Consider the following 22,585-nt stretch of genomic DNA (forward strand, 5'->3'; position numbering starts at 1 on the left):
ACTAAAAACGTCAAATTTTCTGACAGATTTTTTGTCGGTAATTTACCAAAAAATTTGTCTCTGTTATCGACAGATTTTTCCTCAGTAATCATCCCCTCCATTTTTCCTAAAACGTCAGATTTTTTGACATATTTTTCGTCAGTAACTAAAGTCAAACTTTTCGACAGATTTTCTGTCAGTAATTAGAGTTTGAAAAAGCATTCATAACTCTTAATATAGATGAATTTTCCGTCTGTAAATTTGTTAGTAAGGTAAAACATAATTTTTTTTAGATTTTTTCATTGCAAAATGAATACTTTAGATTTGTTTTCTAAATTTACTCCATCAAACACACTGTGAATTGAAAAAACGAAAGCCAAAAATCACATAGACAAACTTAATATTCATTACATCATATCTAATTATCATTCAAGAATAAAAGGACTCATGATTAATTGACAAAGTATGCTAATTTGAGTAAAGAATACATCACAAAAGAGTGTCTGAATCATACAAATTCTTCTTGTTGATCAAGATGCCATTTTTTGATAATGCACTATCATCATCATCATCATTATTCACATCAAAATGACTCAACCCAACATCAAAAATGGGTTCATTAGCAAGCAAACCACAGTGCCTCATAAAATTGTCAAAGGAAACCACTTTCTTGTGACGAATCCTGATGGAATTTTAAACCTTACATCCAGAAGTGGAGCACCCCCATTTTCACTATTCTAAGCTTCCTCTGAAATGAATTTCCCAACATCTACAAGGTAAGAAAAGGAAAGAACAATAGTCAAAATTTAAAAACCGTTTGAAGTCATATTAGATAATTGCATTGAGAAACTTACTGCAAATTTTCAAGAATCCCATTTAAAGAAGCGAGTGAAGAATGGCGGCTCACTCTCTTCATTGATAAAATATACTAGTGCTACATGAGATAAATTAATTTCTGTTCAATTTAAAAGCATGAGTTAGCAAATCTACAACTGTATTTAAAAAGTAGAACAGATATCAAATGTTAAAAGACAACGAAAATACATAAGTTGAAATTTAAGAGGTTTCTACTAATATAGCGGATATCAAAGGAATCAAAGTGTACGAGATTTCCAGACCCAAGCATTACTTGAAGATTGAAAAAAAATTAAACAGGGTCAACCAGATATGAAGGCCACAAATACAGTACAGAAAACTTCTCTGAAATAATACTTACATATATCAATTAGTATTTGAAGGGCATGTAAGTCCAGATTAGCAAACAAATGAACAGATACCCAAGCATCTTATTCTAAATAGACTATGGAGAAAATATGCATCCACTTTAGCTTTCTCTAAAACATGAAATTCCCTTAGAAGTTGTGCTAGAAAGTGTACGCTACAAGAAAAAAAGAGTTTAAAGGAACATACTACTAAGAACACTTTTTTGATCTATCAGTAACTCATGTAGACAATATCCACCTTCACTAGTTGTGATTTTCCAGGAATAACATTGGAAAAGAGATTCAGGTTTTATAGATTGCTTGTGATCACAATATCAAATACAAGACAATGATATAAAGCATGTTATTACATCATGGTAATTTCAACAAATTGATGCAGGTTTTAAAACCTTAAGAAAAACAGAAAATATTGAGCACCATACAACCAAATGTTTTGATTCAATAAACAATAGCAACAAAAATATGTGATGTGCAGGATAAAAATATTTATACAATAAAATAAGACTAAAATAAAATTTTAAGGGGGGCTAAACTGAAATTTGCATATAATTTACATGTAAAAAATTAAAATTAGGGGGCCATTGCCCACTTTTCCTACCACGTGGCTCTGCCCATGAATACAAGATTCAAAACGAAACACACAAATGTATATCATATGCCTCAAGAAATGAGAAAGTTGCATGAAGAGCTTTTGAATATTCCCGAACCTCAGATGTAGTAAATGCCTTGCATTCATATAAGTCAATAATAACATAATATCTGGATGAATTTAATTTCAAAATGCAAAGGTGATATATATTTATTTATTATACCTTTAAATCGGCACCAGCACAATAGACACCAGGAATTGAATTGGTGATGATGGCAACATTAGTGGAAGAATCTTGATTAATCACCTCTAATGCATGCTTTAATTAACCCTCTCATTAATTTGGTGTCTATAACATTCTTATTTTTAGCCCTATCCAAAGTTACCTCGACAATCCCTACCCCAAAAAAAGAATAAGTAAAATTACAGGTACACTATGATCAACAAACTTAGTCCTAGCATAATAACTCATATTACCAGAATTTGAGTGTTGGAGTTTTCAAAGCTTGACAAACTTAGAAGCGGAAGCCTTCAAAACAAGAGACATAGGCATGTATCTTTATCACAAAAAAGCTTGCTTTTATAATCAAATTATCACAATTGTGTGGAGATAACAATGAAAAGAAATTTTAAAGTATCAAACTTCAAATCTATAAATGGTATTTATAAAAGATATATCAAGTGGCCTTTGTCAAGGAACCGATCCTACATAATTTAGAACAAAAAGAAAGGACTTTTCAAAGTATAGAAACTTCATGGAATATAGAAATAAGATATTAAACATACATCGTTGATATAGAAATAAGATATCAAACATAGAATTTCTTATGAAATGACGTGCACATATATCGTTGTCCTGCTCCTCTTCTCCATCTTTCCTTCTTCTGCTACTAGACTTCCAAATTAAACTTTTAAATTCAAAGAAATGAAAAAAATAAATAAATAAAGAAGCATGTGAAACAAATTAGTTCCATCAAAAGCAAGGTAACATAAAAGCATCAAAATTACTTAAAAATAAAATTTTAACATTTGACACAACATCAATATAAAATCTAATCACAAATATATTCACCTAGTTGAAGGCATTTAAGATTTTAACATAATTATCTTAGAAGTCATATGGAATTAATATTTCTATCCAAAACAAAAAGTAAAGTAAAATAAGATTAGTTGATAATGACAAAGGTCTCTTGTTAACAACACAAGGATAATGTCGACCTTACACTAGATTTTGATTGATCACACTCAATGCTCTTTTGTTCTGCCCAAACATCAACAAAATTGGCATTTACTCGTCACATATAAGTTGGAAACCTTTAACTAGTAATCATATTCATCACTTATGAACTACATAGTTGATACCCTATGCAAACAGTATATAGATTGATATTGTGATAGTATACAAACCGTTGAAACTAAAATATAGACAGCATCCATACCTTAACCGCACGCCAGTGATCCAAACACTCTTGATGTACATATTTTGATGTACCTTACCATTTGCAAGGAGCAATGAAATCTCTGTCTGGGATGAAATAAAAGTAAAACTAATTAAATATAAGTAAATTTATATACAACTAAAATTTACAAATTCATATATTAGGGAATTGCAATAAATTCCAAATACCGGTAAACTGAGCCAAGAATTTAGAGTAGCAACTAAAGAATTAAGAACTACAACAAGAATTATTCATGTAATAGCTCGATATAAATAGTTCAAGCTCAAATTGAGATAAAATATTGTTCATTTCAAACTAAAGCAAATACATTTATCCATAAAAAAAAAATCACAAATAGAGTAGAATCGTGGAACAAGCTCAAAACAGGTGATCAAATCCCTAAGCTGGAAATTAGAAACATTTAAACAGAAAAAAGAGAATAAAAAGAGAAAAATTACCATCAGTTTCGAGATACCAGCATGTGAAGATGAACCTCTTTCATCACTACAACTACAACAAGCTCAATCAGCATCAACAGCAATAAGAAGACAGAAATTGCGAAGAAAATTGATAAACCTAAAATTGGCACAGAAAAATTAAGCCCTAAGCAACAAAATCACAAAATCAGAGTATACCTAAAATTCACGAAAGGAGATGAGAGCGGTGGCGAAGAGAGCTCTATAACGATGGCGATGGAGGGAGCAGACGCGACGAGAGCGGCAACAAAGGAAGCTCGTGCGGTACAAGGGATGACAGATAGATATCATGCGACGTGAGCAGCGGCGGAAGAAGCTCGTGCGATGGAGAGAAGAAGCAGCTCATGCGACGGAGAGAGGAAGAAACTCGTGTTTATTTATGTGGAGTGTGAATGGAGCTCGAGAGAGTGGTGTTAAGTTAGGTTTAACTCAATATCTTCCGATGGAATATTTTAAATGACAAACAGATTTTTTGTCTATAATAATTTAATAAAATACAACATTTTGTTCATTTAAATACATATGGATTTTCTGTTGGTAATTATTTTCTACAAAAAAATACTAATTTTTCTGACAGAATTATTGACAAATTTTCTTTTTCGTCTGTAATTCATGTAATTCATTTTTTTGTTTCCGACAAAATTTTTTTTGCAAAATCTGTCTGTATTTCCGTGAGATAAAATCTATTAGAAATATCCGTTTTCCTTAAGTAGTTTTCTAGTAGTGATTTTGTTATTAACAAAGAACTCAATTTTTTGCAATGTCTGTCTAAAAGAGTTTTATATAAATAATTAATATTATAATTGTCAAATCAGTAAAAATAATTAATTTATCTATCCAATAATTTTTTTTTAAAATGCTATTTGTATATTAAAATCAGTTATTAATATATTTGCGTATAAATACATATGTTATTCAAATTATTTTTAATGTATATTTATATTTCAACATGTATTTTATATTAATAACTGATTTTAGTAGTTAATTTTAGTATACACTTAATATGATTATAATTTTTTTTATTATTTTCAATATACTCAAACCTCTAGCTAAGTTAAAAGTTAAAACCAAGCGAAAGCACCCAAATATTTACCACGTCGTGTGTTATATATCAATTTGGCATTAGTAATATGAGGATAGATAATAATATCTTTCTTTTTTTTTTTTTGAAACTTTTACGGTTAAGATAGGTAATAATATGTGTGTACTAAAAGGTGGTGTGGGTAAACAAGCGTTGGTCCAAAGGCGATGAGTAGTAGCATTCGGCCGAAGACAATGGTCCATGCTTTGTTTTTTACCCCCAAACATCTCATACCACGCCATCTTCCATCTCCCTAACTTTCCATGTATATTTACTCTATTTCTCACACGGTCATCAACTCATCATCAAGAGCTAATATTGTTAATTTATTTTAAAAATAATAGTTTAATTTCATCACATCAAAGTTCGTATATAAATTATTTTAAATAAATTAAATTCTATTTTTACATTTGTATATATTCTTAAAATTATTTATATTCGTACACTTTTTTACATTTTATTACTGATCCCATTGTGACTGTAAACAAAATAAATATACTAAATATATGTATATTTTTTACATTGTTCGTAATAGTTCGACCCAATAAAAGAGGAAAACATAAATTAAGCTCTCTATGACCACTAACTCGCCCCTTCAATGTCATCAAGGATTAGCCTATAGTAAAAGCGAAGCTTACCAGTCGCGGAGCTAGTTTGAAGAAAAATTTTGAAGGAATAAATAATTTAACATAAAAAGTATATAATAATATTGATATTAAAATAAAATTTATAAATATAATTATTTTTTAAATTTGTTACTAATATGATAATAATAAATAATTTTATAGATAAAAAATATAAAATAGTTTATAATAATATTTTTCGAATTTCGAGTGATTTAAAATCTTTAATAATTGAATCAAAACTAAATTTTTTAACAATTTTTTTTTAATGTAAATAACTAAACTATTTTCAAAAAAATCGTCCTCCATTTTGTTTCTTAATCCGTTTTTTATTTTTGTGTTGAAGATCAGCTGGTATTTCCTAATAATGTGGATACTTTGTGGTTTTTTTTTCTTTTTGTATATATAGATACCACAAATTTAATTTATTTTTCTATTTTTAAAATTTTACAAATCTGAGCAAATATATGTTTTAACGTTTAAAAATTTTTGAAATATGCAAATAGGACTTTCCGATTTGCTTTACATAAAAAAATTTTATTTCATTACAAATTAGATCTTTCGATTAGTGTACTATGAAAATTAGACCCAATTTTGAGAAATTTGAGAGTTCGATTTATTTTTTTAAAATAAATAAATAAAATTCATATAAAAAAATACATCAATTATATTAGGTTACACACAATTTTTTTTCATTACTAAAAAATTAGTCTTCTTAATCTTGTCTTTATTAATTTATTACTAAAAATGATTGCGCTGTAATAACTATAAAAATTGAAAGAATTAATATTACACGAATTAATCTATCAATTAAATATTTTATTTTTTTATTTTTTTCTATTTTTAATTTTTACCAAACATCTATACAATTCATGAATAATTAATAAATTTTTTATTTCTGATGTTGACGAGCATCAAAATTAGCTTGCAAAACATACACAAACAAACAATAACATAACTTGTACGTATTAAATCTTCTCAAGTATCAAAACTACTCTTTTTTACATATTTTGTTTGCAATGACAACAAAATCAGAAATAAAGTGAAAGAATGCAAATAATTTTAAAATTGCATATAAGTATAAATATAGAATTAATTAATTTATTTAAAAATCCTAGATTTATATGCATTTTTGTAAATCTTGACAAGTTGCTGCGATTAGAATAAGCTTCTTTCGACAGTCGCGATTTATATAGAGTTTACTGCTGAAGTTTATTTATTTATAATAAAAAATATGACAAATATTAATTTTTTTAAAACGAAATACAAGGATAATTAAAATATTGTTTTGATTTTATATACCTGAAAAAACACTGGTAATTTTATCACTTATGTTTGTGTAGCTGACAGAAGGATGTAGAATATTGAATACTGATGTCTGATGCATGTGATGATCAAAGCAAAAGTGTGAACGGTTTAGTAGGTAATAGTGCAAGTGGAGCGGTCTAGTGCATATAGTACGATAAAACTGTCTTTTCAGTTGTGCCATGATTGAAACAGAATGGTGCTCCTAATTACATCAATTCACTTACCAGAAGGCCAAGCTGCATGCGTCACCGTCTTTTTCAATATTTTCAAAGATTCTGTGAAGTTGAAGATCTTAAAGCATTGAATGCATGGGAGGGTTCTGATTACAAACCTTAACGAAAAGTTTTGTATATGAGCTAGAATATTCATACAGATTGTCTTAAATACTAACTACTAAGGAATTGTTTATATAAATTTCTTAAAAAATGAAATAAGAATATATATTATAAGGACTCGGTTCCTACACTTTATAAGGGAGGTGGTGATGTGGGAAAATTTTGAGATAAAATAAATATGGGTATTTAATTTATTCTTAGTGTGTGTTTGTATTTCAGTTTATAACATAAAATTGATTTTGTAAATTTGATTTTGATAAAAAATAAGTTTGTGTTAAAATGATTTATGTTTGATAATTTTTATATCAAAATAGATTATAGTAAAGTAAATATTATTTGGATTACACTATTTAAAATTATTTTTAGATAAAAAATTACTAAAATAGACATCAACTTAAATAAACTTTTTATATTATTCTATCATTTTAATTTAAATATTTAAATAGATATTATTAATTAATTTTATAATAAAATTAATATTTATTTATTAAAATAAAAATAATATATAAAAATTGGTAAAATATATTTTTATATCAAAAGCAAAAATAATATATGAAAAATATATCAAAATATAATTTATTACATTATATTACTTATAATTTTTTAGTACTCTCGGTATTCTTTTATTTAATATTATTTTAAAATATAAATTTTAATTATTTATGACTTTATTCTTAGTTATTATTAGTTTTTTATTTACTTTGTTCTTTTTAATAGGATTAATAATTTGGTGAATGCTATCCTACCCTCTATAAAGTAACATGTAAGTTATCCTTAATTTCTGATGTGTTACATTTTAATTGGGTGTTTATTTTAATCTGAGTTACCTTCTACACTACAAAATTGTAATAATAAATTAATATACAAGAATTATACTTATAAATTTTAACACAAGTCAAACAAAAGATAAATTTTTTTATACAAAATTAAAAGTAAAAATTTAATAAAAAATATAATTATATATTTAAAATATTTAAATATTAAAGAGACTACAAAATAGGAAAATAAAAGGTAAAATTGATAAAAAAAAATTCAATTCTAACATGATTTTCTAAACGCAGAAGTTACGATTTTTAACTTGTAAATACACGTTAAAAATGTAAAATTAAGTTAGCGTTTAGAGAAAAAAATTGTATCCAAATATAAAGAGAAAGAGTTCAATACACTCAAGTATTTTTCTTCTTTCTAAAGCTAAACCAAACACAGTCTTACTTAGTTTTTGAAATGAATTTTGACAGGACGAGATTTTAGGTGAAAAGAGTAGAACTGAATTTAAGTAATATATATAAATTTTAAAATTTAATTTTATTTATTAAATTTTAATAATAATAGAGGGTGAAGCTAATATTTATAGGGACAAATTAAAATTTCATTCTATCTATAAATAAAAAATGACAAATTCTATGTAGATTATTATAACACAAATAAGAGTCGTGCATGTGACTCATAAGTAGAGGGAGCTTCAGCCTTGTAACTTGTAAGTAGAGAAGGTTGACTTATTTAGCTGATTATTTCATAAGTGCACATTAAAATTTGAATTTTTATACAAATCCTTCAATACAATTACGTATAATGTTATTTTTATATTATTTTATTAATTTCATTTTGTTAATCAAAACAATTGAATAACTTCTTTTTAACAGTTAAATATATATTTTAAATTTTTTTTCTACTAATATATCAATAAATTCTAATTTTATATTGATATAATAATAAAAAATTATAATATAACATGATTTTTATGCAAATATTAAATTGGCAAAAATTATTCTAAACTAAAATTTATATTTATAAAAATTGTTGGAATATATCAAAATATAAATTTTTTGTTTATAACTCTACATGCATAAGATAAAAAAATGTGCTTTGAAAAATAAAAAATAGTGATATCCACGGTACGGTCTTTGTTTTATAGTAATGAAAAATCTGTTTGTGTTATACTCAGTTATGGGATAGTTGTGTATTTTTTATAGGTATGAAGAAGATTTTTTTTTTTTAATTACAAAATACAAATCAAAGGCACAGATTTGGCATGTTAAAAAAAATTTAGGTTCCACGGAACAAAGAATTCAAATTCAGGGCTCAAATCGGAGTTTCCTATTTGCGTTAGGTGGTTTTTTTTTAGGTTTAATTATTTTATTGGTTCCTATAATTTCACTAAATTTACAATTAGGTCTCTATATTTTTTTAATTGAATTTTTACATTATTTTTAATTTTATAATTAAATCTTTTTCATATAAAAAATATTAAAATTAACAGAATATTTATCTCAAAAAATATGTAATTAAAGATCTAATTAGGTTCTTAATTATAGATATATTCAATTTGCGAAAAAATATTCGGTTAACTTTAACATCTTTTACACTAAGAAGGATCTAATTACAAAATAAAAAGTAGTGTAGAAATCTAATCAAAAAGAAAAAAAAAAGTATAAGCACCTAATTAAAAATTTGGTGATATTATAAGGACCAACAGAGTAATTAAATCTTATTTTATTTTTTATTTTTTTTGTTGTCTACGGTATCCCCCAACCCAACAAGCTAAAGACTAATCCATCGTGGATCTGAACTCCATTTAAGGATCTGCCGCTGGTCAATGGGTTGCTGCATGCACAAAGCAGGATTTGAACCCTCGACACTTGGTTAAGCGGACGAGTGAACTCACCATTTGACCAACTCAAGTTAGTTAACGTTTTTTATTTTAAATGTAAGCAAATTGGTGAGTCAGTTTTGTGGATAAAAAAATGAAAAAAATCCAGAAAGCCTAAATCGGTGGGTCAGAATTGTGAGTAAAAAACAAATTTAAATTTTAAAAAAATACCATTGAGGGTCTGATTTGTAATATGAACCAGTGGAAAGAGAGTAACATTGTTTTTTTTAAAAAAAAATAGAAGATGGAGTTATGTTAAAATTGTATTATCATGGTTAGATTTTATTACAAACACTTGAGAGAGTGAGATTTATATGTGAAAAGCGTTGTGATCTTATTGTTCCTTTTACATTGCCATTTGAAGAATTAAAAGGTGTTCTTTGTGAAAGGATAGATTCACATATATCAAAAAGGTATCGAGTATTTTGTATTGTTATCTTGTATCAGTATTTGGTGGGTTCAATCATTTTCAAACGAAGTATATCAAAGACGAGACGAGTATACAAGAGATTTTTCAATCTATTATGAAACTTGATCACATTTGTCATTTCTCGAGCTGTATATTGAGTTTGAATAATCTGAAGCCGATCAAAATATCAAATGGAGAGATTACAACAGTGACAACGAAGATGAGTTCAAAAGTAACTATGAAGTTCTTGATCCAAATAAAAATGATGATGAAACTGATGACACCATGTAGGCAGATGTCGCGGAGGTGGCAAATGCACTAGAAAATCAACATTTATTCGAAGAGTCACCTTTCATGCGTGATGACTTGCATCATCTACCCTTTTTTCTTGCATAAAGAAGACCATAAAAGAACATAAATCTCAATTGATTAGTACAATTCATGCATTATTTGATGAATATTATGGTACACTACTTTGAGATGAATTGTGCTGAATTTCAGGTGAAAAAGGCATAAAAAATAGGTAGAAGACAAATAAGAAGCTGGGTGTGTGAAACTGGCGTGTCACTTGGAGCAAATGCCACAAAAATACACTGGCGTGGCATGCCAGGAGCTGGGCGTGGCACGCCAGTACTAAAGTCCAGAGAAGAAGTCCAAGCATGCATGTGGGCGTGGCACGCCAGGGAATGGGCGTGGCACGCTAGTACAAAGTTCCAGAGAGCAACAATGGAGGACATTAAAAGAGCGTGGCACGCCTAATCCATCAACTACTATGGGCGTGCCACTTGAGCAAAGGAGCGTGGCATGCCAATCCACCATTCCAAGAAGAACCCTTACTATGGCGTGCCACTTGGTATCAAAGGCGTGGCACGCCAGCTCCAAGAAGTCACTTGGGCGTGCCACTTGAGAACCCAGGCGTGGCACGCCAAGCTTGAAGAGTTCACAAATCCATGGGCGTGCCACTTGAACAGCATGGCGTGGCACGCTGGTACAATATTCCAGAGAAGGGGCTAAAGGCAATTGAAGACTGGGCGTGCCACTTGAAGTCGAAGGCATGGCACGCCAACCCCTCAACCTCACTTAGGCGTGCCACTTGAGCAACCAGGCGTGGCACGCCAATGCATAAAGATAACAAAAGCAAGGACTGGGTGTGCCACTTGGTATCGAAGGCGTGGCACGCCAACCCAAGCATGTCACTATGGCGTGCCACTTGAAGGCTGAGGCGTGGCACGCCAACTACTGAAACCAAGACAAGATCATGGGCGTGGCACGCTGGTATAAGTTTCCAGAGAGGATGAAGGAGGCCAATTACATGGGGCATGCCACTTGGTATCGAAGGCGTGGCACGCCACTCACCATTCTTCACTTAGGCATGCCACTTGAGCAACCAGGCGTGGCACGCCAAACAGAGGAACCAGTGAAAGAGGTGGAAGATTGATGGTTTAGAGGTTATAGTAAACTCTCGTTGCAAGTATAGTTACTAAACCAAGCAATCAACCTTTCTTACAAACGTTTTGGTTGTCACAAGTAACAAACCCTTAAATAAATTGATAACCGAAGTATTCAAACCTCGGGTCGTCTTCTCAAGGAACTGCAGGGAAGTATGTTCTTATTATTGGTTATGAGTCTTGTAAATTGGGGTTTTGAGAATGAGGAGCGAATAGTCTAATTAGCAAATAAAGTAAATGAAGAACAAACAATTTAAATGGCAAGTAAAATAAATAAATGACTGTAAATAAACTTTTGGCAAGGTATGAGAAATTGGAGGTCCTATCCTAGTTATCCTTATCAATGATGATGAGAATTGAATCTTAATTCCACTTTGTTAACCTTTACTAAGGCAAAGGAAGGTCAAGGGATTAATTGGTTTGATCTTCGGATCCTATTTATTTCCTAAGAAAAGATTGGGATTATTGAAGTTCAATTTAATTAACAAAGATGACAATTATCAATCATGTTTGAGTTTGATAACTCCTGAGTTACTGATTTCTTAACCAAGACCAAAAGGAGAAAAGTAAATCTACTGGAATAAAAATGTCTTCAGATGGGAATAACAATAATGTAAATAAAAGAAAGCAATAATAAACTGAAATACCTCAAATAACATTAATTCAAAAGAGTAATCTGTAACATGGAAGAATTCATAAATTAAATTGCAAAAGTAAATAAAAGGGAATATTGAACCTGATAAAGAGATAATCCTGAAAGCGAATAAAATCCTAATTCTAAATCCTAATCCTAAAGAGAGAAGAGAGAGGAGAGAACTTCTCTCTAAAACTAAATCTAAATCATGAAAACTAACTAAAGTGGAGACTCTCTTGAATGGATGCATTCCCCCACTTCATAACCTCTGGTCTATGCCTTCTGGACTTGGATTTGGGCCAAAAAGGACTTCAGAATTCGCTATGAGCGTTTTCTGCAATTTCTGGTCCGTGGCCTCTGTCACGCGTCCGCCCGGGTCACGCGGTCACGTCCTTCGGAGTTTTTCTTGTCATGCGGTCGCGTCAGTCATGTGGCCGCGTCAATGCCTTTTCGCGCTGGCATGCGACCGCGTCGCCCATGCGATCGCGTGGCTGCCAGTTTCTTCAAAAACTCTGTTTTGTGATTTTCTTCCATTTTTGTATGTTTCCTTTCCATCCTTTAAGTCATTCCTGCCTTAGAAGATCTGAAACTACTCAACATACTAATCACGGCATCGAATGGAAATAAAGGTAATTAAAATAATTAATTTTAAAGCATAGGAAACATGTTTTTCACATACATCACATAATAAGGAAGGGAAAGTAAAACCATGCAATTAATATGAAGGATTGAATAAATCACTCAAACTAAGCATAGAATATATCATAAAATATGGGTTTATCAACCACTCACTCACAAAAGGGGCGTGGCACGCCAGACCCTGGGCGTGCCACGCTAGTGCAACTTTCCAGAGAAGCTTAGCCAAGCATAGAGCAAGAGCGTGGCACGCCAGACCCTGGGCGTGCCACGCTAGTTCAAGTTTCCAGAGGCAAAGAAAAGTGGAAAAAGACTAGGGCGTGCCACTTGAGCTCGAAGGCGTGGAACGCCAAGGTTGTTAGAGAGATAAGCGTGCCACTTGAAGGGCTGGGCGTGGCACGCCAAGCCAAAATTGAAGAACACGTGACACACCACTAGAGCGCCAATCACACGCCAGCTGGAGGTCACACTTATTGAGCTTCTTTTCCCTCCAAAATGTAATTTTCCTTTTTCACTTTTGTAATTCTTTTATTTTACTAGGAGTAGTATAAATACCCCCAAGGAGTACTGAAGAAGGGGGTTAAGCAGTTAGTTTTAGATCCACTTTTACACTTCACTTTTGAGTACTTTTTGAGCTATGAGTAGCTAACTTCCCTCTCATTGAGAGAGGGAGCTCTTTTGTACTTGATGGATTGATAATAGTGAAATTCTTATTCTCTTCATCTTCTCTTTGATTTGCTAGAAGGAATTTCGTTCTTAATGCTTAGTGTTCAATTATCTTGGAAAAGAGATTGAATGCAATTGGGTTTCATGGGAACCTTGGGAAAGGAAACATGAAACCATGCTTGAAATCCCTTCTCACACTTGAGTAGAATATGGGTTTTGGTCTTTGGATATGTGACATATAATCCTCCCTCTACTTGGACCTATAATGGTGTGTGGTATAATCAGGGACCAAGCATATCTCTCTTCATGAGCAATTAGACCAAGGAATTGGCTATTGATCAAGATCTGAGAGATTGAGTCACCAAGGGATTGGGGCTCAATCAATTATGATTGCCAAGAGGTCAATGAGTTGCATGATTGAAGAGGATATAAGCTAGATTTGATCCAAAGAGACAACATCTCCTAATCTCAATGAATTTTCCCATTCTTATCTATCCATTTCTCTATAGCTTAATTTTACATTCAGCAATTCTCCATTCCCATTTACATTCAAGTCATTTATGATTCTGCACTTTACATTCTGCCATTTATATTTCTACACTTTATTGCTTTTCTTTATATTTTAGTCATTTACATTTATGTCATTTACAATTCTGCACTTCACAATCTTATTGAACCGCTTGACTAATTCATCAATTAATTAAAACTGCTCAAATTCACCAATCTCTGTGGATACGATCCCACTCTACTGTGGGTTATTACTTGACGATAATTTTGGTGCGCTTGCCAAAAGAACTAATTCACCAATTTTTGAATGGGGTGTGAATTGGACTCATCAAGTTTTATGGCGCCGTTGCCGAGGATTGGCTTAAAATTTGACAGTGATTAAATTGATTGGAGAGCTAGATTAAGCAATTTAGATTCCTTGTTGTTTTATTTTATTTAGCACTTTTTATTTATTTTTTTTTTGAGTTCTATTTCTTTCTTCTTTGATTCTTTTTATTCATCATCCATATTTCCACTCTTCTAACTGTTTAATTAATTGCACCACCCACACTAATAACCACTCTAACAAGAGTAATTTCTTCATTCATTTTCTTTCTTGCTTTTTGCCTTGTTGGTTGTATGACAGGTAGAAGAAGCGGGGCTTCAACTTCCTTTGATTCTGAACCTGAGAGGACCTTCCTTAGATTAAGGAGGGAAGCAAGAGGGAAGGGAATCGTTGGTGCTGAGGAAGAGGAAGAGTATTTTGAAACAAACATGGAGGAGAATATGGAGAACCACCATGAAGAAGAAGCTCACAACCATGCCAGAGAAGGCCCAGTCAATCATGATGGGCAAGAAAGGAGAGTCTTAGGTTCCTACATCAACCCTAAACTAGGAAATTGTGGCAGCAGCATCCTAAAGCCAACAATTCATGCCAATAATTTTGAGCTGAAGCCTCAGCTCATCACACTTGTTCAGAATAATTTCTCATATGGAGAAAGTGCCCAAGAAGACCCTAATCAACATCTCAACACATTCTTGAGGATATGTGATACTGTAAAGTCCAACGGGGTACACCCTGATATCTACAAACTACTCTTGTTCCCTTTCTCACTCAGAGATAAGGCAGCAAAGTGGTTGGAATCATTCCCCAAGGATAGCCTAACTACATGGGAGGAGGTCGTGAACAGATTCCTTGCAAGATTTTACCCTACATAAAGAATCAACAGGCTGAGAGCTGAGGTGCAAACTTTCAGACAACAAGATGGAGAAACACTCTATGAGGCATGGGAGAGATTCAAAGATCTGACAAGAAGATGCCCACCGAAAATTTTCAATGAGTGGGTACAACTACATATCTTTTATGAGGGGTTATCTTATGAAGCAAAGAAGGCAGTGGATCATTCTTCAGGAGGCTCACTCAACAAGAAGAAAATCATTGAAGAAGCCATAGATGTCATTAAAACTGTAGCTGAAAATGAGTATTTCTATGCTTCAGAAAGGACTCAGAAGAAGGGAGTGCTAGAAATCAACTCTGTAGATGCTTTGTTAGCTCAGAACAAGGCAATTGCAGCACAAATAGCTGCCTTAACCAAGAGGATGGAGGCCAACCAAGCCTCAGTCATTGAAGACCAAACTCCTCAACAAGAAGGGAATGCACCAGAATCTGAAGGTGACTGGGAACAAGCTAATTATGTGAACAATTCATCCAGACCACCATATGACCCACACTCTAAGACATACAACCCAGGTTGGAAGAACTACCCAAACTTTGGGTGGGGAAATCAACAAAACTACAACCAGGACCACAACAAGCCTTATTCATCAAATCAGCATTCCAACCACAACCCCAACCATCAAAAACGGAACCATAGATCCTACCATAACTCACAAAATATATCATACCATAGTAACCAACCCATACACAACAATCTCAATCAAGATGCACCATTCTCAACTATGCAACCATGTGAAATCAAGAGCAACTTCGAAAGGATGGAGGCTGCAATAGCACAACTGTCCTCACAGATTATAGGGGCAGTCTCCACCCTCATGGACAGACAAGCACAAACTAAAAGAAGGATAGATGCTAATCAAGAAGAATACAGGTCAAATCTGAAAAATCAAGGCGCAGCAATCTCAAAGTTGGAAGCACAAGTGGGGATTTTATCCAAGCAAATCCCACTTCCCACACACACATTTCCCAGTGATACCATGGCTAACCCAAGAGGGGAATGCAAAACCATTACTCTAAGAAGTGGGAAGGTTGTGGAGGAAGGAACCCCAATCAAAGACAAGCATGAAGAATTTGTAGCAAAGCATGGGAACAAGGATGAAGGAGAGATCCCTACTCCACCTCCACCAAAACCAGTCTTGAAGCCTTATGTGCCAAAAGCACCATACCCACAAAGACTGGGAAAATATGGGAAGGATGGCCAGTTCTCTAAGTTCCTAGAGATCTTTAAGAAGCTCCAAATTAACATACCATTTGCTGAGGCATTAGAACAAATGCCAATCTATGCCAAATTTTTGAAGGAGCTTATAACAAGAAAGAGGAACTGGGAGGCAAAAGAAACCATAGTATTGACTGAGGAATGCAACACCATCATACAGAAGAAGCTGCCTTAAAAGCTGAAAGACCCAGGGAGTTTTCAAATTCCCTGCATCATAGGGGACATCACTATTGAGAAAGCCCTGTGTGATTTGGGAGCTAGCATAAATCTTATGTCCCTAACCATGATGAGAAGGATGAAGATTGAGAAAACCAAGCCAACAAGAATGGCACTCCAATTGGCTGACAGAACACTTAAATTTCCACATGGGGTGGTGGAGGACTTGCTAGTGAAAGTAGGAGAATTCATTTTCCCTGCTGATTTCGTTGTGCTGGACATGGAAGAAGAGGCCAACACATCAATTATCCTAGGAAGACCATTTCTAGCTACTACTGGAGCTATCATTGATGTGCAGAAAGGGGAACTAGTCTTGAGATTGCATGAAGAGAAACTGGTCTTTAACATCTTTAAAGCAACGAGTTACCCTAAGGAATCCATAGGAGAATGCATTCTGGTAGACACCATGGAACAGATAGTTCAAGAAGTCTTGGAAGAAGAACAATGTGGAGAAACCATTGAGCTGGAACAAGCACCAGATGGAGAACCACCACAAGCAACCATGAGAAACTCAATCATGCCAACCACTACAGACAACAAAGATGCAGAGTCACCAAAACTAGAGCTGAAAACTTTACCGCCCAGCTTGAAAAATGCATATTTGGGTGCCAACAACACTCATCCAGTAATCATAAATTCAAGTCTGAGTAAGAAACAAGAAGAGGAGCTTATCCAAATGCTGAGACAACACAAGGATGCCATAGGCTAGACACTTGCAGATTTAAAAGGGATCAGTCCTTCAATGTGTATGCATAAAATCTTACTTGAAGAGGATGCCAAACCTTCAAGACAACAACAAAGGAGGCTGAACCCAACTATGAATGAAGTGGTTCAGAAAGAAGTGTTAAAATTGTGGCAAGCAGGGGTGATCTACCCCATCTCAGACAGCCCTTGGGTAAGCCCGGTGCAAGTAGTCCCTAAGAAGGGAGGGATCACTGTTGTGACAAATGAGAAAAATGAATTGATACCCACAAGGATAGTGACCAGATGGCGTATGTGCATTGACTACCGGAAACTTAATGAAGCCACCCGGAAGGATCACTTCCCCCTACCTTTCATGGACCAGATGCTTGAAAGATTGGCAGGACATGAGTATTATTGCTTCCTGGATAGATATTCGGGCTACAATCAAATTGTTGTAGACCCCAAGGATCAGGAAAAAACTTCATTCACTTGTCCATATGGTGTCTTTGCTTATAGGAGAATGCCCTTTGGATTTTGCAATGCACCTGCAACATTCCAAAGGTGCATGCTCTCCATTTTTTCTGACATGATTGAGAAGTTCATAGAAGTATTCATGGACGACTTCTCTGTGTTTGGGAACTCATATTCTGATTGCCTATGCCATCTTACTCTTGTACTAAAAAGGTGTCAAGAAACCAACCTGGTTTTAAACTGGGAGAAGTGCCATTTTATGGTGACTGAAGGGGTGGTTCTTAGTCACAAGATTTCAAAAGATGGCATAGAAGTGGACAAGGCAAAAGTGGAAGTAATTGAAAAATTACCTCCACCTTGTAATGTCAAAGCAATAAGAAGTTTTTTTGGGACACGCTGGGTTCTATAGGAGGTTTATCAAAGACTTTTTAAAGATTGCAAAACCCCTTAGTAACCTACTTATCTCAAATACTCCCTTTGTTTTTGATAGAGAGTGCATGGTAGCCTTTGATGAACTTAAGAAGAAACTCTCCTCTGTACCTATTATAGCACCACCAAGCTGGGATCTTCCCTTTGAACTAATGTGTGATGCATCTGGATTTGCTATTGGTGCCGTTCTAGGACAGAGGAAAGACAAGCTAGTACATGTTATTTATTATGCTAGCAAGGTCCTTAATGAGAATCAAAGAAACTATACCACCACGGAGAAAGAACTTTTAGCCATAGTTTTTGCTTTTGATAAGTTTAGATCATATCTTATTGGCTCAAAAGTAATTGTGTTCACTGATCATGCAGCACTCAAATACTTGCTTACTAAACAAGAATCTAAGCCCAGACTAATAAGGTGGATTTTGCTGCTCCAAGAATTTGATATTGAGATTAAAGATAGGAGCAGAGCAGAGAACAAGGTAGCTGACCACCTCTCAAGGATCCCACAACAAGAAGAAATGTAACAAGTAGCAGTAAATGAAAGCTTTCCTGATGAACAATTGATGATGATTCGAGTATCCCCTTGGTTTGCAGACATATCTAACTTCAAGGCTATTGGGGAACTACCAACTAACATCAATAAGCACATGAGGAGAAAGCTAATTAAGGATGCCAAACACTACATCTGGGATGACCCCTATTTGTTCAAAAAATGTGCTGATGGAATCCTAAGAAGGTGTATACCCCATGAAGAAGGGCAGGAAGTGTTATGGCAGTGCCATGGATCCGCATATGGAGGTCACTTCAGTGGAGAAAGAATAGAAGCAAAATTGCTTCAATCCGGATTTTACTGGCCAACAATGTTTAAGGATGCCAAGAAAATGGTGTCAAGGTGTGATGAATGCCAAAGAGCTGGTAATCTAACCAAGAGAAATGAGATGCCACCGCAATTCATGCTAGAGCTGGAGCTATTTGATGTATGGGGGATTAATTTCATGGGACCCTTTCCAACCTCCTACTCAAATAGCTACATATTGGTGGCTGTTGATTATGTCTCAAGGTGGGTAGAAGCCATAGCCACTGCAACAAATGACAACAAGGTTGTGATAAGCTTCTTGAGACGGAACATCTTCAGCAGATTTGGAGTTTCCAGAGCTCTCATTAGTGATGGAGGGACACACTTCTGCAACAAACAACTCGAGACACTCCTTCTCAGATATGGAGTAAAGCACAAAGTGGCAACTCCATACCACCCACAGACCAACGGGCAAGCTGAAATTTCCAACAGAGAGCTAAAAAGAATCCTTGAAAAAACTGTTGGAAGCTCAAGAAAGGATTGGTCTAAGAAGCTGGATGATGCACTATGGGCCTACAGAATAGCCTATAAGACTCCCATTTGGATGTCTCCATACCAACTGGTATATGGCAAGGCTTGTCACTTTCCAGTTGAACTTGAGCATAGAGCATTTTGGGCTCTAAAAATGTTAAACTATGATGAGCAAGCTGCTGGAGAAAAGAGATTAATGCAACTCAATGAGCTGGAGGAGTTTAGAAATCAAGCATATGAGAATGCAAAAATGTACAAAGAGAACACAAAAAGATAGCATGACCAAAAGATAGCAAGAGGGGAGTTCACTGAAGAACAGAAGGTGTTACTCTACAACTCAAGACTCAAGTTCTTCCCTGGGAAACTTAAGTCTCGATGGTCAGGGCCTTTCACCATACTCAAGGTGTTTTCCTATGGACATGTAGAGCTCATGGAGGACAAGACTCAGAGAACTTTTAATGTCAATGGCCATAAACTCAAACACTACTTGGGAGGCTCCTTAGAGGAGCAGAGAGTGAGCTACAAGCTCAGCTGAAGATGAAGAAATGTCAAGCTAATGACAATAAAGAAGCGCTAGTTGGGAGGCACCCCAACACTTTATCCTTTTTGATCTAATTGCTTTTCTTAGAAGTAGTTAAAATCTAGTGCTTTAGATAGTTTAAATTTCAGTCTCACATTTGTGTTACATTACCATATTAGGATTAGTTTACAATTGAAGATTAGAAGGTTTGATAGTAGCTTTAGTAGCTAGAAATTCTGTACACTCTTTTATTTCTTTCTATTATGAAATTGCAACTTGATGAAGGCATAACTAATGATGAGTGAATGGGCTGAGAACTAGCCAAATTGCTAAGTTTGGTGTGGCTTCTCACCCACTTAATCTAGGCTTACAAACAATTAATAGCTTAGTTTTAAAGAGTAAGCACAGAGATTAAATTTGGTGTGGCCACCACCAATGATCATCTAGCAGCCCAAGTCACCCAATTTGAAAGCACTTAATGTTTTGGGTAAGAACATGAACGTAGTTTAATGAGTTTAGATGAATTGGAATCAAAATAAAAAGAAAAGATTGGTGTTATTCCACTCTTATGAACACATTAAATACACAATGATGAAACCAATTTATTAAGATGCCAAAGAATTAAGTTTGGTGTCCCAAGGGACACCCATCAGTTGCAACCCAAACCACTCTTAATGAGAAGGAATGTGAAGGGGTTCTTTGGTAATTACTAATGGGTTCAGTTTCATTTCAGGAGAGAAGATGGGGCCCACATGGTAAAAAACTCACAAAGCAAGGAAGTCAAAGTGTACTTGCACTTTGGAACTCAAAACATGCAGAAGACACTGTGAGAAAAGAGTTGGCGCCTCTTTCCACGCTAGGCGCCACTCCCCAAATGGAAAAACATTTAACCCTTTTTATTTCTCACCCTTCAAACCACACCATTCACCCATTATAAAAGCCTCACCTCCCTATCTCCTATCCCACTTCAACAACCCCCAATCACACACGAAGCGCATATACCCCTCACTTTCCTTTCTCTTTTCATCTTTTACTATCTCTTTCCCTACTTTCTTCTTTCTCTTGATTGGGACAATCAAGTCCTAAGTTTGGTGTTGGAGCAAAACCTTGTTTTTCTTACTCTTTCTTGCAACCCACATTTTTTTTTCATAACCTCAAACACACTCTCTCAACTTAATGGCACCACCAAAAAGCTCAGCCTCAAAGAAAAGGAAAACCAAGGAACCAACCTCTGGATCCTCAAGCTCTTTCAATGACTACAAGTTCCTCTCTACATTCAACCAAAATCAATTCTATGGTTGGGTGAGTGAGAGGGAGATCATTCCAGAAGTTGGGTTTCAACTAGGGAGGAATGAGCATCTTGAATTAACATTGAGATCAACAATAGGGGTTGGTCACTTCTATGCAACCCACCAAGGAAAGTGGTAGAAAGCTTGGTGAGGGAATTCTATGCCAATGCAGTGCCTTAACCAGGACAACACTATGGCTACATTAGCTATGTAAGGGGAAAGTCCATTGACTACAGCCCCTCTAGATAGAAAGAATGCTGATGGTGAAGAGGACAAGCTCCACTCGGAGTTATGAAGAAAGAATGAAGCAGCAAGACCCTGGGTTTGAGAAAATCTTGAATGAAATTTGTGTGATGAATGTGCGTTGGATAAATGACAAGGATGGGATACCCAACTGATGAGCGGATAATTTATACGCTTTTTGACATTGTTTTTAGTATGTTTTTAGTAGGATCTAGTTACTTTTAGGGATGTTTTCATTAGTTTTTATGTTAAATTCACATTTCTGGACTTTACTATGAGTTTTTGTGTTTTTCTGTGATTTCAGGTATTTTCTGGCTGAAATTGAAGGACTTGAGCAGAAATCAGATTCAGAGGTTGAAGAAGGACTGCTGATGCTGTTGGATTCTGACCTCCCTGCACTCAAAATAGATTTTCTGGAGCTACAAAACTCGAAATAGCGTGCTTCTAATTGCGTTGGAAAGTAGACATCCAGGGCTTTCCAGAAATATATAATAGTCCATACTTTGGCCAAGAATAGATGACGTAAACTGGCGTTTAACGCCAGCTTTCCACCAAAATCTAGCGTCCAGCGCCAGAAAAGGAGCCAAAACCAGAGTTGAACGCCCAAACTGGCACAAAAGCTGGCGTTCAACTCCAAGAAGGACCTCTACACGTGCAACACTCAAGCTCAGCCCAAGCACACACCAAGTGGGCCCCGGAAGTGGATTTATGCATCAATTACTTACTCATGTAAACCCTAGTAGCTAGTTTATTATAAATAGGACCTTTTACTAGTCTTTTTGGGGAATCTTTGATCAGTTGTATGCTATCTTAGATCACATTTGAGGGCTGGCCATTCGGCCACGCCTGGACCTTTCACTTATGTATTTTCAACGGTAGAGTTTCTACACTCCATAGATTAAGGTGTGGAGCTCTGCTGTTCCTCAAAGATTAATGCAAAGTACTACTGTTTTCTATTCAATTCATCTTAT

At 34.4% G+C, this 22,585-nt stretch overlaps 1 long non-coding RNA gene across 4 annotated transcripts; it reads right to left on the reverse strand.

Annotated features, from left to right (window-relative positions):
• Positions 1-340: 340 nt before the first annotated feature.
• On the reverse strand, positions 341-4,107 carry LOC112750165 (uncharacterized). Of its 4 annotated transcripts, none has more exons than XR_011873372.1 (8): positions 3,866-4,107; positions 3,689-3,734; positions 3,231-3,316; positions 2,578-2,699; positions 2,269-2,320; positions 2,015-2,188; positions 834-934; positions 341-748 (listed from the first exon to the last, which is right to left on the reverse strand). It is a non-coding gene; the product is annotated as an uncharacterized lncRNA (long non-coding RNA). The 4 variants fall into 4 exon arrangements; XR_011873373.1 differs by having other exon boundaries at positions 3,689-3,740; XR_011873374.1 differs by lacking the exons at positions 2,015-2,188; positions 2,269-2,320.
• Between the last annotated feature and the right edge of the window lie 18,478 nt (positions 4,108-22,585).

This window comes from Arachis hypogaea, chromosome 15 (assembly GCF_003086295.3).
Source record: "Arachis hypogaea cultivar Tifrunner chromosome 15, arahy.Tifrunner.gnm2.J5K5, whole genome shotgun sequence".
Lineage (NCBI taxonomy): Eukaryota > Viridiplantae > Streptophyta > Magnoliopsida > Fabales > Fabaceae > Arachis > Arachis hypogaea.